The sequence below is a fragment of the Dendrobates tinctorius genome, unplaced genomic scaffold, assembly GCF_039654945.1.
Source record: "Dendrobates tinctorius isolate UK_male_01 unplaced genomic scaffold, ASM3965494v1 ptg000131l, whole genome shotgun sequence".
Classification (NCBI taxonomy): Eukaryota; Metazoa; Chordata; class Amphibia; order Anura; family Dendrobatidae; genus Dendrobates; species Dendrobates tinctorius.
The window spans coordinates 830244-842445 of record NW_027361799.1 but is presented as its reverse complement, the minus strand read 5'-3'; the positions used below and the strand labels follow the sequence as shown (position 1 = coordinate 842445).

Sequence of the window (12202 nt, the reverse complement as noted above, 5' to 3'; positions counted from 1 at the left end):
GGTTAGGGTTTTGTACTGGAGTCTCTGGGCAATGGGGAGCCAGTGAAGGGATTGACAGAGGGGAGAAGCTGGGGAATAGCGGGGGGACAGGTGGATTAGTCGGGCAGCAGAGTCTGTGGAACTAGACAGACAAGTTAGTTAACTTACACTCTCAATGGTAGTGATAACTAAAACTAATTGACCAAACATTTTCCATAATGTCACTGCTTATTTCCGCTTCTATGAAGATGGGTGGCAGGGCTGCCTGTGGCTGGAGGTGAGACTTGCCTTTAGCTAACTCCTCTATCACCCAATATTGTTGATGAACTTCAGATGGGAGATTCCTTCTTGCTGATGGGTACAGTTGATGTAAGTTTCAGCATGTTCTCTATCTTCCTCAAAGGTTTTCACATGCTATTTGGTAAAATAGCTCTTGCCTCTTTTGCACTCACCAAAAGTTGTTGAAATCTAAAGATAAAATACATTATTAGTGCTAGTGACTACCACACAATTAAGCACACAATTCCTACTATTCAAGCCACATGTCATTGTCCTCAGTTCTAATCCTCAATTCCCAATTCAGACCATCCTGTCATGAAGCACAGGCAATCGCCACCTCTTGGTGTACAATTGTTAGTGGAAGTCAGGTCCAGCTTCTTGGTGCAGTTGAACATTTACTGCTATTTCAATATATGCAATAGTGCAACACACACACACACACACACACACACACACACACACACACACACACACACACACACACACACACACACACACACACACACACACACACACACACACACCCCTACTGCTGTCCTATGCATTTTGACTCTTAGACTAAGGGCCCGGTCACACACAGCGATGCACTAGCAATCCCAACAACAATATGACCTTGTCAAGATCGCTGGTGTGTCGCTACATGATTGCTGGTGAGCTGCCAAACGGGCAGCTAAACCAGCGATCAGCACCAGCAACACGGGGGTAAGAAGCGACGCACGTCACTTAGCTAGCCACTATATACCATAGTTACCAGCGCGCTGGTGCAGGGAGCTTGTAACCAAGGTACACATCGGATTTCTAAGCGGTGCGCGGCACTTAGAAACCCTCTGTTTACCTTAGTTACCAGCAGCTGCTCGCTGATCGCTGGTCTACTGCCTGTCACACGCAGCATGCTGGCCAGCGGGAGACCAGCGATCAAAAAATGTCCTGGCCATTCCAGGATGATCAGCGATAACTGGCAGGGGGGACGGTTGCTGGTAAGTGTCACACACAGCGATCTCGTAGGTGAGATCGCTGTTGCGTCACAAAACTTGTGACTCAGCAGTGATCTCGCTAGCAAGATCGTGGTGTGATGGGAGCTTAAGACTTCATAAGAGTCAAAACACACAGGCTGGCAAGAGGGGTCTGTTTGCTGTGATATACTGGAATATGTATTGAAACAGCAATAAATTAGCAACTGCACCTAGAAGCTGGACATGTCTTTTCAACGTTTCCTACTGTTCACTCACTTCTCATGGAGCTTTTCCAAGTCCTTCCCAGAATGTGTAATGGGTTGTCCTTTTATTGTCCCCCCAAAAAAATGGTTAACCATCTTTGAATTCTTCTTCAGCTGAGTTGGTCGGATAAACTTGAAGTATGTTTCGAATAGTTATTAAATAAAAATTGTGTGAGAATTTGCTTAGCAACTAAACATAGAACAAAGTGAATATATTGATTTACACTTAAACACACCTTCCTGCCAGGGCTGTATTTAGAGTTTATGCTGCCCTAGGCACTTAGTGCTGCCTCCCCCATTGGTGAGTGTGAGTAATGCAGACCCTGTCATCAGTGAGTTGGGCTTCTGTCAAATCAACAATTTTTGGCATTTGTGGCAGATCCAGTAGTTTTTCCACATCTGCCACATAATGGATCACTTATGGCAAACACTGCATTTGGCCTCATTCATTCCCTTTGGGACTTGCAGACATGTGTGACACTTGCAGTTTTGCCGTGATCTGGCAAATGTGGTACTTGCAGCAATGGAAAAATAACACTGCTCGAGAATGATTGAGGCTGGATCTATGTGTATATGCCCATATAGCGCTTTCAAAGACCATTCCAGCAATACTTTTACACGTTCAGTCTATTCATCAGAAATCGGTTTGCATACATATTCAAATGAGGGAGTAGATCTGTTGCTCCAGCTCTATACCCGCTCGGTGCCATCTCTTCCTGATCGATTTTGCAGCTCTCTTTTCCAGAAGGAAACACATCATAGAGGCTGTCAGTGAAGCAAAAGCAGGTAGCACTCTGCGGGAAATAGAGCTGGAGTGATAGAAGGTTAAGATCCACCACAGTCGTTAGGCATAATTTATATATCAAATGAAATGCTGATTACTGAATAAAGGGAGAAAGGGACTGACCATATAAAGGTATTTAATGAGTTTGTCTTTAAAAGAGCTACATGCACATATATAAGGCTTGGACAGGTTAAATCCTGCAGACTGCCTTTAAATAAACACATTGGAACATAGTGTATAAGGCTAGTTTCACACTTGCTTTTTTTTGCAGCGCGTTTTTCCCGCAAAAAAAGCATTGAAAAAACGCATACAACTGCTGCGTTTTTTTCAAGCATTTTTGAGCATGCATGAAAAAAACGCAGCGTTTTTATGCGTTTGTATGTGTTTTTAGTGCGTTTTTACCGCGTTTGCGTTTTTTTCCAACATTAGGTGGCCCCTCACACTAACCCTGACCCTGACCCTGACCCTAACCCTTAACCAAACCATACTTAACCCTAACCCTGACCCTGACCCTGACCCTGACCCTAACCCTTAACCAAACCATACTTAACCCTAACCCTGACCCTAACCCTTAACCAAACCATACTTAACCCTAACCCAAACCCTAAACCCTAACTAACCCTAACCTAAACCCTAACTAACCCTGACCCTGACCCTGACCCTAACCCAAACCCTAACTAACCCTAACCCTGACCCTGACCCTAACCCTTAACCAAACCATACTTAATCCTAACCCTGACCCTAATTCTAACCCTAACCCTGACCCTAACCCTTAACCAAACCATACTTAACCGTAACCCCAACCCTGACCCTGACCCTGACCCTAACCCTAACCCTAAACCCCTTTAACTAACCCTAACTCTAACCCAAACCCCTAAATTACATGGTTAACAAAAAAAAACGCATGTGCAAAAAAACGCATACATAAGCATGCCAATGCGCACCTATAGGCTATAATGGCCATTTTTAGCGCAAAACGTGCGCATACGTGCGCATGCGCTTTTTTGCAGGGCCAAAAAATGCAACATGCTGCGTCTGGAAAATACCAACGCACACCCCAAAAAAACGCAGCGCATGAAAATCGCATACGTGCGCATGCCAGCGCGCAGGTATGCGCACCCATGTTAAATATAGGGCAAAAAACGCATGCGCACGTATGCGTTTTTTTCCAGCGCTAAAAAACGCAAATGTGAGACCAGCCTAAGTATGGTAAAATAGCAGTCCTTATTCCATGAGGCACTACAACTCCTTGAGTCAACTGATCAGTGCTGATGTCAATATTGATTGCCTATTATAAGGATAGGATGAGTGAAGAATTCTGAAACCATGCATATGTGATAATCATCCAAAATGGTGCTTGGCGCTCTTCCATCCGGTTCTCATCAAACTCCATGAGCACCTGATCATATTCACTAAGAGCTACAAGGAACATTATGGAGGTGTATCCACTTCCTCCCTTCTCATTGCTGCCCTCCTATGTCCACCATTCTGAAGACGACACTTAAAAAATCAAATGGATATTCGATGATTCCTGTTGTGGGCACATCTTGTGGAGACGGTAGATATCCATGATCTGTAATACGGTCCAGGTCATTTAGATAATATTTTGTGGAATGAGACAGCTTATATTCCCATCTCCTATCATGGCATTCTTGTATGCCAGGGTCATTCCATAAATATTATATTGCATCTACATAAGAGTTCTCGCATGAGCACACCTTCTCTATATCAACTTCCCGAATTAACAGTGCATGGCCCTTGTTTTGGTCATACTTGTATGGATTTTTAAGTGTCTACATTGCCCGAATCATAAGCAAAAGGTACTCTCACACTTAGCGATGCACCAGCGATCCCGACCAGCGATATGACGCGGTCAGGATCGCTGGTGCATTGCTAAGTGGTCGCTGGTGAGCTGCCACACAGGCAGATCTCACCAGCGACATAGCAGGGGTCGGGGGTCGCTACATACCTGTCAGACGAGGCGATCCTGATGTCCTCCCGCCCGCGTCCACGCATCGCTCGTCTCCACAGAAGGAAGCAGACGACGAGAAACAGCCCAGGACGTTCTCGCGCGATCAGCAATAACCAGCGGGGGAGCCGTCGGAGGTAAGTATCAGACATAGCAATATCGCTAGCAATATCTCTAGAACGTCACAAAAACCAGTGACGTTATAGCGATATTGCTAGCGATATAGCATAGTGTGACAGGCCCTTTAGTGAAGGCCCTCTTATCTTCATCAGAGTAGCCAGATCCATGGATAATCCTCATATGCTTGACTAGCTGTTCCCAGCCAGCTAACGCTCAGCACGCTCATTGCTATCTCAAGCTGCGGGTGATTAAACTAAAATAAATGACAACATTCAATAGCGCTTACGCAGGTGGTAAATCAAATTAAAATGAAGTTAATAACAATAATCATTAAAAATCTGAATAATACGGATACATTTTATTCACAGTGGAAAATCAAAAACAAACTGGATTCAGTAAGATGTGCGTTTTTTATTCATTCCAGCATCTAAACAAATTTCATAACGAAACATAAATTAAGTTAAAATTTCTCTGTAAACACAATTAAATGTATAGTCCTTTTCATCATTTTCAAAGATCTTTCTTTGACTTCTACCAGGTACAATTTGAACTGAAAGACCTTTACAACTTGTTACTCTAGAGAATGCATTGTGTAATTGACCATGTGTGAATACAGGATCAGGTAGGAGAACGCCAATCTTATCGAATGTTTGTCCTTGCGACTTTGTAATTGTCATTGAATAAGCCAAAGTGGGAATTGTCTTCTTGTTAACTTAAACGGGATATCGCAATTTTCGCTGGTGTCCAATGGTATTCTTGGAATGAGAACCTTTTTGACCATGACGCTCCCCAGAAAAAAATACTGCAGTCGTTGAGATTTGTGCCAAGAGTTTCTACAATTAATCGAGTACCATTGCACAGTCCTTTCTTTTGATTTAGATTGCGGAGTAGCATGACACAGCAGCCTTTCTTAAGGTTCAGCATATGAGGAGGGAGGCCCATAAGAGTTAGGGAATGTACAAATTTTATGGGGTACTGAGCTCTTCTGTCTCACAAGATGAAATATTGTCGACACTGAAGTATGATTTAGTCTGACCTCTAAGCATGTTCAACACTTGTTCATTGATTGTCAGCGTGTCAGTTTTTAGGGCATAGTACTGCTCTGGAAGCAAGATCAGCAGGAGTGAGAGTTCAGGTCATTCCCAAATATGCTCGTCACGACGTCATGAGTCAGAATGTCTTTGCTCAGCTTCACAAAATCCACCAGATTCCCAACTTCAACTCCTGATCCAACAGTTAGGAGCCACTCACAAAATTCAACGTCATCAGGATTGACTCGCATGTTCCTGATTAATTTCAGTTCCTTGAAGGATTTCCAGACTGGACTGCTCTTGACACGCGCCTCTACAATACTAACGTGATATCCATGAAGTACAACTGGAGCTTGCTGACAAAAATCTCCTCCAGCAACAATCAGGATCCCACCAAAAGGTTCTTCATTGTGAAGAAGAATATGTAAGCTTCTGTCAACGGCATTGAAAAGATGAACGTGAGACATTGAAATTTCATCCCATATGATAAGTTTAGTATCCTGAAGCTCTCGGCAGACTGAGGTTCTTTCGTTAATACTTGATGTTACGAACATTCAGATGAATGTATGTAATACCTCTTTTTTGAAATTCAATGATGTAGGTGTATGCCTTTACTTGTCCCATCACTCCACTTTTTTTGCATTCAAATCGTTTTAGTAACTGTTGTAGCTTTAAGTGGAATATGGTAGATACCAAATCTGGGCAGTCTATTGCTGTTTCATGTTGTAAAAGGCCGGACTGAATTTCTTCCCTCTTTGGGTTGCAAATGAACATAATAAATAAATCTGGCTTTCCAAATTTTGCTACCAAAGTCATCGCATCTTGGTAATTCTGTGTCATGGCACGTTTTCCACTGGTAAAAGAGGGAAGTATGAAGATGCGACCTGGTCTCAGATCTTGTTGTTCAGCCCTACTGTTGATATGATCCATAAGCCCGACATATAATTCTACTCTGAGTTTCTTTTGGTTTTGTCTGTTCCTGTCCATTCACTGCGCTTCAATGTTTAGGCATCAATTATGTATTGTCAGCTTGCCAGAATGTAACAGCGGGTTGAATGATTTTCGATCCTGAAGGCGGTACGCATAGAATTCCCTCAACACATTTGTGTGTTTTTTTTGTTTTTTTTTTTCTTGTTCCCCTGCATCGTGACTGATATCTTCCTGTTCTTCATTGTCACCTTCCTCCATTTCATGACTTTTCCTTTTTGTCCTTTTTGCAGTTCTCCCTTGCTTCCGTATTCCAAGTTGCCAGCTGTGTTCACCATGTGGAAAGAAGAGTGGATACACCATTGGATCACAGTTTGGGCTATGGTACACAATATTCTGCAGTCCTCGCTGCCCAATGGGATGAACGACATTCTCTTTTGATCGGTGGCTCCCATCGGAGACAAACACAGCTGCAACTTAATTGGCTGTCGGCAAGTTGTATCGGCGAGGGTTGTGTTGTCTATCCTTGGATATAATCATTTTGATTTTATGCTGGTCGTAGCCACGCTGATCAATCAAATCCTTCATCTTGAAAGCCTGAGCAAATGGGTTGATATCTCTGAGTAAACAGTCAATAGTATTCTTTATGTCCCTCTTGCAGCCTTCATTTTGCTTGTTATTTAATCGTTGAATGTTTGCATACTCAGGATCCAATATGTAGAGTTGTGAATATGAAGGAGTATCAGATCTAAAGAAAGCACAAATTTATTTTTAATTATTAAAGAGTAGGAATGAATTAAAAATGTACGTTTAATTGTATTCAGGTCTTTTACCTTAGAGAAGTTGATGTACAATGGGTACACTTGTCCGTGAATGACAAACGGGTGGGCCTCCGGAAAATTTCATTGACTGAAATCCAAAGGATGCAAAAGCACTGTTGTACTTTCTGATGCTCTTTCTAAAATTTTTTGCCTCGTTCGTATCTTCAGCTAACCATGCTTCAAACTGCTGAGGATATTAACCGCTTCCCGACCGCCCACTGTAGATAAACGTTGGCGCTTGCTGGGTTTTGGGCCCCCCCCCCCGGACCCCCACATACCTTATAATGCGGGGATCCCGGTGCACAATGCATGCTGGGACCCCCAACGTCATCAAGACGTCAGCGTCACATGTTTATTTTTTCCTTCCATATTCCATTCATTCATGTGAAGCACCTGAAGGGTTAATAAACTTCTTGAATGTGGTTTTGAGTACATTGAGAGGTGCAGTTTTTAGAATGGTGTCACTTTTGGGTATTTTCTGTCAGTTTGACCTCCCAAACTCACTTCAAATGTGAGGTGGTCCCTAAAAAAAATGATGTTGCAAATTTTGTTGTAAAAATGAGAAATCGTTGGTCAACTTTTTACCCTTAACTTCCTAAAAAAAAAAAAAAAAAAAAAAAAATTTGTTTCCAAAATTGTACTGATGTAAAGTAGACATGTGGGAAATGTTATTTATTAACTATTTTGTGCGATATCATGCTCTGATTTAAGGGCATAAAATTAAAAGTTTAAAAATTGCAAAATTTTCGCCTAATTTTTTTTTTTTTTAAACAAATAAGCGCAGGTCATATCTAAAATTTTTTACCACCATCATGAAGTACAATATGTCATGAGAAAACAATGTCAGAATCAGTAGGATCCGTTGAAGCGTTCTAGAGTTATGACCTCATAAAGTGACACTGGTCAGAATTGAAAAAATTGGCTTGGTCACGAAGGCAAAAACAGGCACAGGTGCGAAGGGGTTAAGTTATTTCATGTAAGTGTATGGTACCACTTCTGCAGCACGACGCAAACTTGGCCCTGTGTAATTTTTCTTTCCAAAAGTGCGATGCACCGCAATCACTACACATAATGACTCGCTTTCGCACATGGTGTTCACTGGGTTTATTCTCTGGATTTCTTGCTGCATACCTCGAAGGTGGTGGCATTTTACGTTGACGGGCATTGTTGTTTTCAACTTCCGCAGGTGTCAAATTCCTTCGTTGACGCTGGTTATATACATCAGCTTCCCTTCTTTCTGTCACTCGGTTGATATAAACCTTGTGATATCTGTCCTTATCAATCTGCTCAGGTGTTCGTTGTTGATAACCAATCCTACGATTTTGTCGATAGTGTTGTTGTCGAGCAGCTACTGCATTGTTTTCTGGATTTTCCTGCGGCCTGTGAGATGGATCTGGCGACTCTTCTTGGCTCATTTTGCTTGGGAGAATGCGGATGCAATTAAATGTACGTTTACCTTGGCTGAAGTGGTTGAATTACATAGAAAGGAAGTGCTGCGTGTGGTAATGTGGGGGGACGCTGCCTCGTGTGGTAATGTGGGGGGACGCTGCCTCGTGTGGTAATGTGGGGGGACGCTGCCTCATGTGGTAATGTGGTGGGGGAGCAGGATTGTGTGGTAATCCTGCCCCCCACCCCATTACCACACACAATCCTGCCCCACACCACATAATCCCGCCCCCCCACCACACTGTTTGGTAATGTGGTGGGGGGGCGGGATTGTGTGGTAATGTGGTGGGGGGGGCAGGATTATGTGTGGTGGTGGGGGGCGGGATTGTGTGTGGTAATGGGGGGGCGGAGCTACTGTTCAGGGGCGGGATAGCGAGTAATCACGATGCGCTATATATATGCACTTTTTAACCTTTCCCTAGTGCCCAGCAGCAGCTTCAGCTCCCGGCGGTCATCCCTCTTGTCTCAGAGGAGCTGCCTCTCGATCTCATCGTTGATCCACCAAGCTTCCTTTGCCTCCTCACTAAGGCAGCACGCCATGATGGACTCCAGAGTCATGTCTCCTGACTGGTGGTGGTGTTGCTGGAAAGAGACAGACCCCCCCCCTACCCAAGCAAGTCACAGACCTGCTTCTCCTTGTAGCGCTACAACTCCTTAGGTCAACTGATCAATGCTGATGTCAATATTGATGGCCTATTATAAGGATAGGATACCAATATTAAATCCTCCAATAAATCAATTAAAAACAGATGTTTAGTGCATATGATGTGCATAAAAAGAGCTAATACACAATGCTGCCAGCAAAAATATTACTGCATAGCTATTATGGCAGCACCATGGCTCTGTGGTTAGCACTGTATATAGTGGCTCAGTAGTCAGCGCAACAACTTTGTAGCACTGGGGTCTGGGGTTCAAATCCCACAGAGGATTACACTTGTAAAGAGCTTATATGTTCTCTCAGTGTTTGTGTGGGTTTCCTATCGCACTCCAAAGGCCTACTAATAGGATGTTTAGATTGTGAGCCCCAATGGGGACAGTGTTGTATGTAAAGCACTGTGGAGTAAAAGGGAACCTGTCACCTCATTTTGCCGCTATAAGCTGCCGCCACTGGCTTTCGGTGCTTATCTACAGCATTCTAGAATGCTGGCATATAGCATTACAGAATGCTGTAGATAAACCCCTAAAGGCGGTGGCCGCAGCTTGTGGTAGAAAATGGAGGTGACAGGTTCCCTTTCAAATGATAAATCTTTTATGGATACACAAATATAAAAACAATTGCAGGTAAAGGCAGATCACCGGTCTTGTGCAAAAATTCCACTCTTTATTGGCAACTGTTAAAACATCATGACCAGGAGAGTGAGGATAGGAGTATGCGAGTGCTGACAATGGCTTTTTTGTGCTCAATAGCGCTTCTACGGGTCAGTGAATGAAAGGATGCGATGAGCTGAAATACCCCATCACAAACTCCTCCTTGCAAACCTGCATCCACAATATCATGAAATACATACAAATTGATTAAAAACAATATATAACAAGCATATGAACATACAAATATCTGCACCTGAGTGGGAGAACCATTGCACAGAAATCAAATGATATAAAAAAAAACTTATGCTTAAGGATTTTTCTTTCAAATTTTTTTCCCAAAACTTTCATTTCCAAGCAAACAGTTTTTTCAAATATCTTTTACTGTTGACTTTTTTCAATTTCCACATGGAAGATGCATGCAACGCCTCCACTATGTATAAGACTATAAAAAGATTGACATATCCACCATATAATTGAAGCCAATAGGTCCCATAGTGCTGGCACGCAAAATCCACCTCACTTCCCATCTACACTCACTGGCCACTTTATTAGGTACACCATGCTAGTAACGGGTTGGACCCCCTTTTGCCTTCAGATCTGCCTCAATTCTTCGTGGCAGAGATTCAACAAGGTGCTGGAAGCATTCCTCAGAGATTTTGGACCATATTGACATGATGGCATCACACAGTTGGCGCAGATTTGTTGGCTGCACATCCCTGATGCGAATCTCCCGTTCCACCACATCCCAAAGATGCTCTATTGGATTGAGATCTGGTGACTGAGGAGGCCATTTGAGTACAGTGAACTCATTGTCATGTTCAAGAAACCAATCTGAGATGATTCGAGCTTTATGACATGGCGCATTATCCTGCTGAAAGTAGCCATCAGATGCCTGTTCTTAGCTGAGAGGAGTGGTACCCAGTGTGGTCTTCTGCTGCTGTAGCCCATCTGCCTCAAAGTTCGACGCACTGTGCGTTCAGAGATGCTCTTCTGCCTACCTTGGTTGTAACGGGTGGCAATTTGAGTCACTGTTGCCTTTCTATCAGCTCGAACCAGTATGCCCATTCTCCTCTGACCTCTGGCATCAACAAGGCATTTCCGGCCACAGAACTGCCGCTCACTGGATTTTTTTTCTTTTTCGGACCATTCTCTGTAAACCCTAGAGATGGTTGTGCGTGAAAATCCCAGTAGATCAGCAGTTTCTGAAATACTCAGACCAGCCCTTCTGGCACCAACAATCATGCCACGTTCAAAGGCACTCAAATCACCTTTCTTCCCCATACTGATGCTCGGTTTGAACTGCAGGAGATTGTCTTGACCATATCTACATGCCTAAATGCACTGAGTTGCCGCCATGTGATTGGCTGATTAGAAATTAAGTCTTAACACACAGTTGGACAGGTGCACCTAATAAAGTGGCCAGTGAGTGTATGTAAAAGTTTATGTACACTACCTCCCTGTGGAGGCAAAACAACCTTTTCCAGGCCAGCAAACAATAACAAATTGGGGTCCCACCATGTCTCTCTCTAATACGGTTGATTAACCGGGGCACGCCTTTGCCTGTAGTTATGGATTTGTAATGTTCTCTGAATCTTATATATAAAGGCCGTATTGTCTTGCCTATATAATACATGGACAAAACAACAAATTGTTTAGCATGATATGAATTCTGAGGCTGTATGACTAATGGCCCCCATATAGATAACACGGTCCATCTTATGAAATTTTCAATATGAGCCATGTCCACATTTGTGGTTAACTTTTATACCCATACTCAACCAATTAGTTTGTTCCTTTTTAACCCGATTCTGAACCCTAAGCCTGGTTCTGTTCCTGCAAGTTACAATATAAGAGGCCCCCTGGCTCCAATCTGTTAACTCTTTCTTTATTAGTGTTGGGCGATACCTTGCGATATCGGATAGGATCGGACCAATACTCCAAAAATATCCGATATTGCCAATTCTGATATCGGAAACCAATGCAAGTCAATGGGACACAAATATCGGAATGAAAATAAACCCTTACTTTCTTTGTAGGTTAATTCTACATGAAGGGAAACTAAGAATAATGAAGAAAGTATTGGGGGAGGTGGAGGAGACATTAAAGGCATAGAGGTTTAGCCCAATCAAATGGAATAGCAGGAATTACTTATTATTTTGTCAATGATCTTTTTATTGATAGCTTAAAAGTATAACAACACCGATCAAGAAGTATTCAGTTTTCATACACAAGTGTACAGACTGTGTAATACCAGTAACAGATAATATATATATTATATTATATATATTTTTTTTTTTTTTTTGCAGCAAAAGAAAAAAGGAC

General features: G+C 42.8%; 1 long non-coding RNA gene and 1 pseudogene across 1 annotated transcript in view; one reads left to right on the top strand and one right to left on the bottom strand.

The window, feature by feature from the left end:
• Nucleotides 1-12202, top strand: part of LOC141047985 (uncharacterized) — a 227564-nt gene that overhangs the window by 186529 nt on the left and 28833 nt on the right. The window lies entirely within an intron of this gene.
• Nucleotides 2821-9199, bottom strand: LOC141047984 (guanine nucleotide-binding protein G(q) subunit alpha-like; annotated as a pseudogene).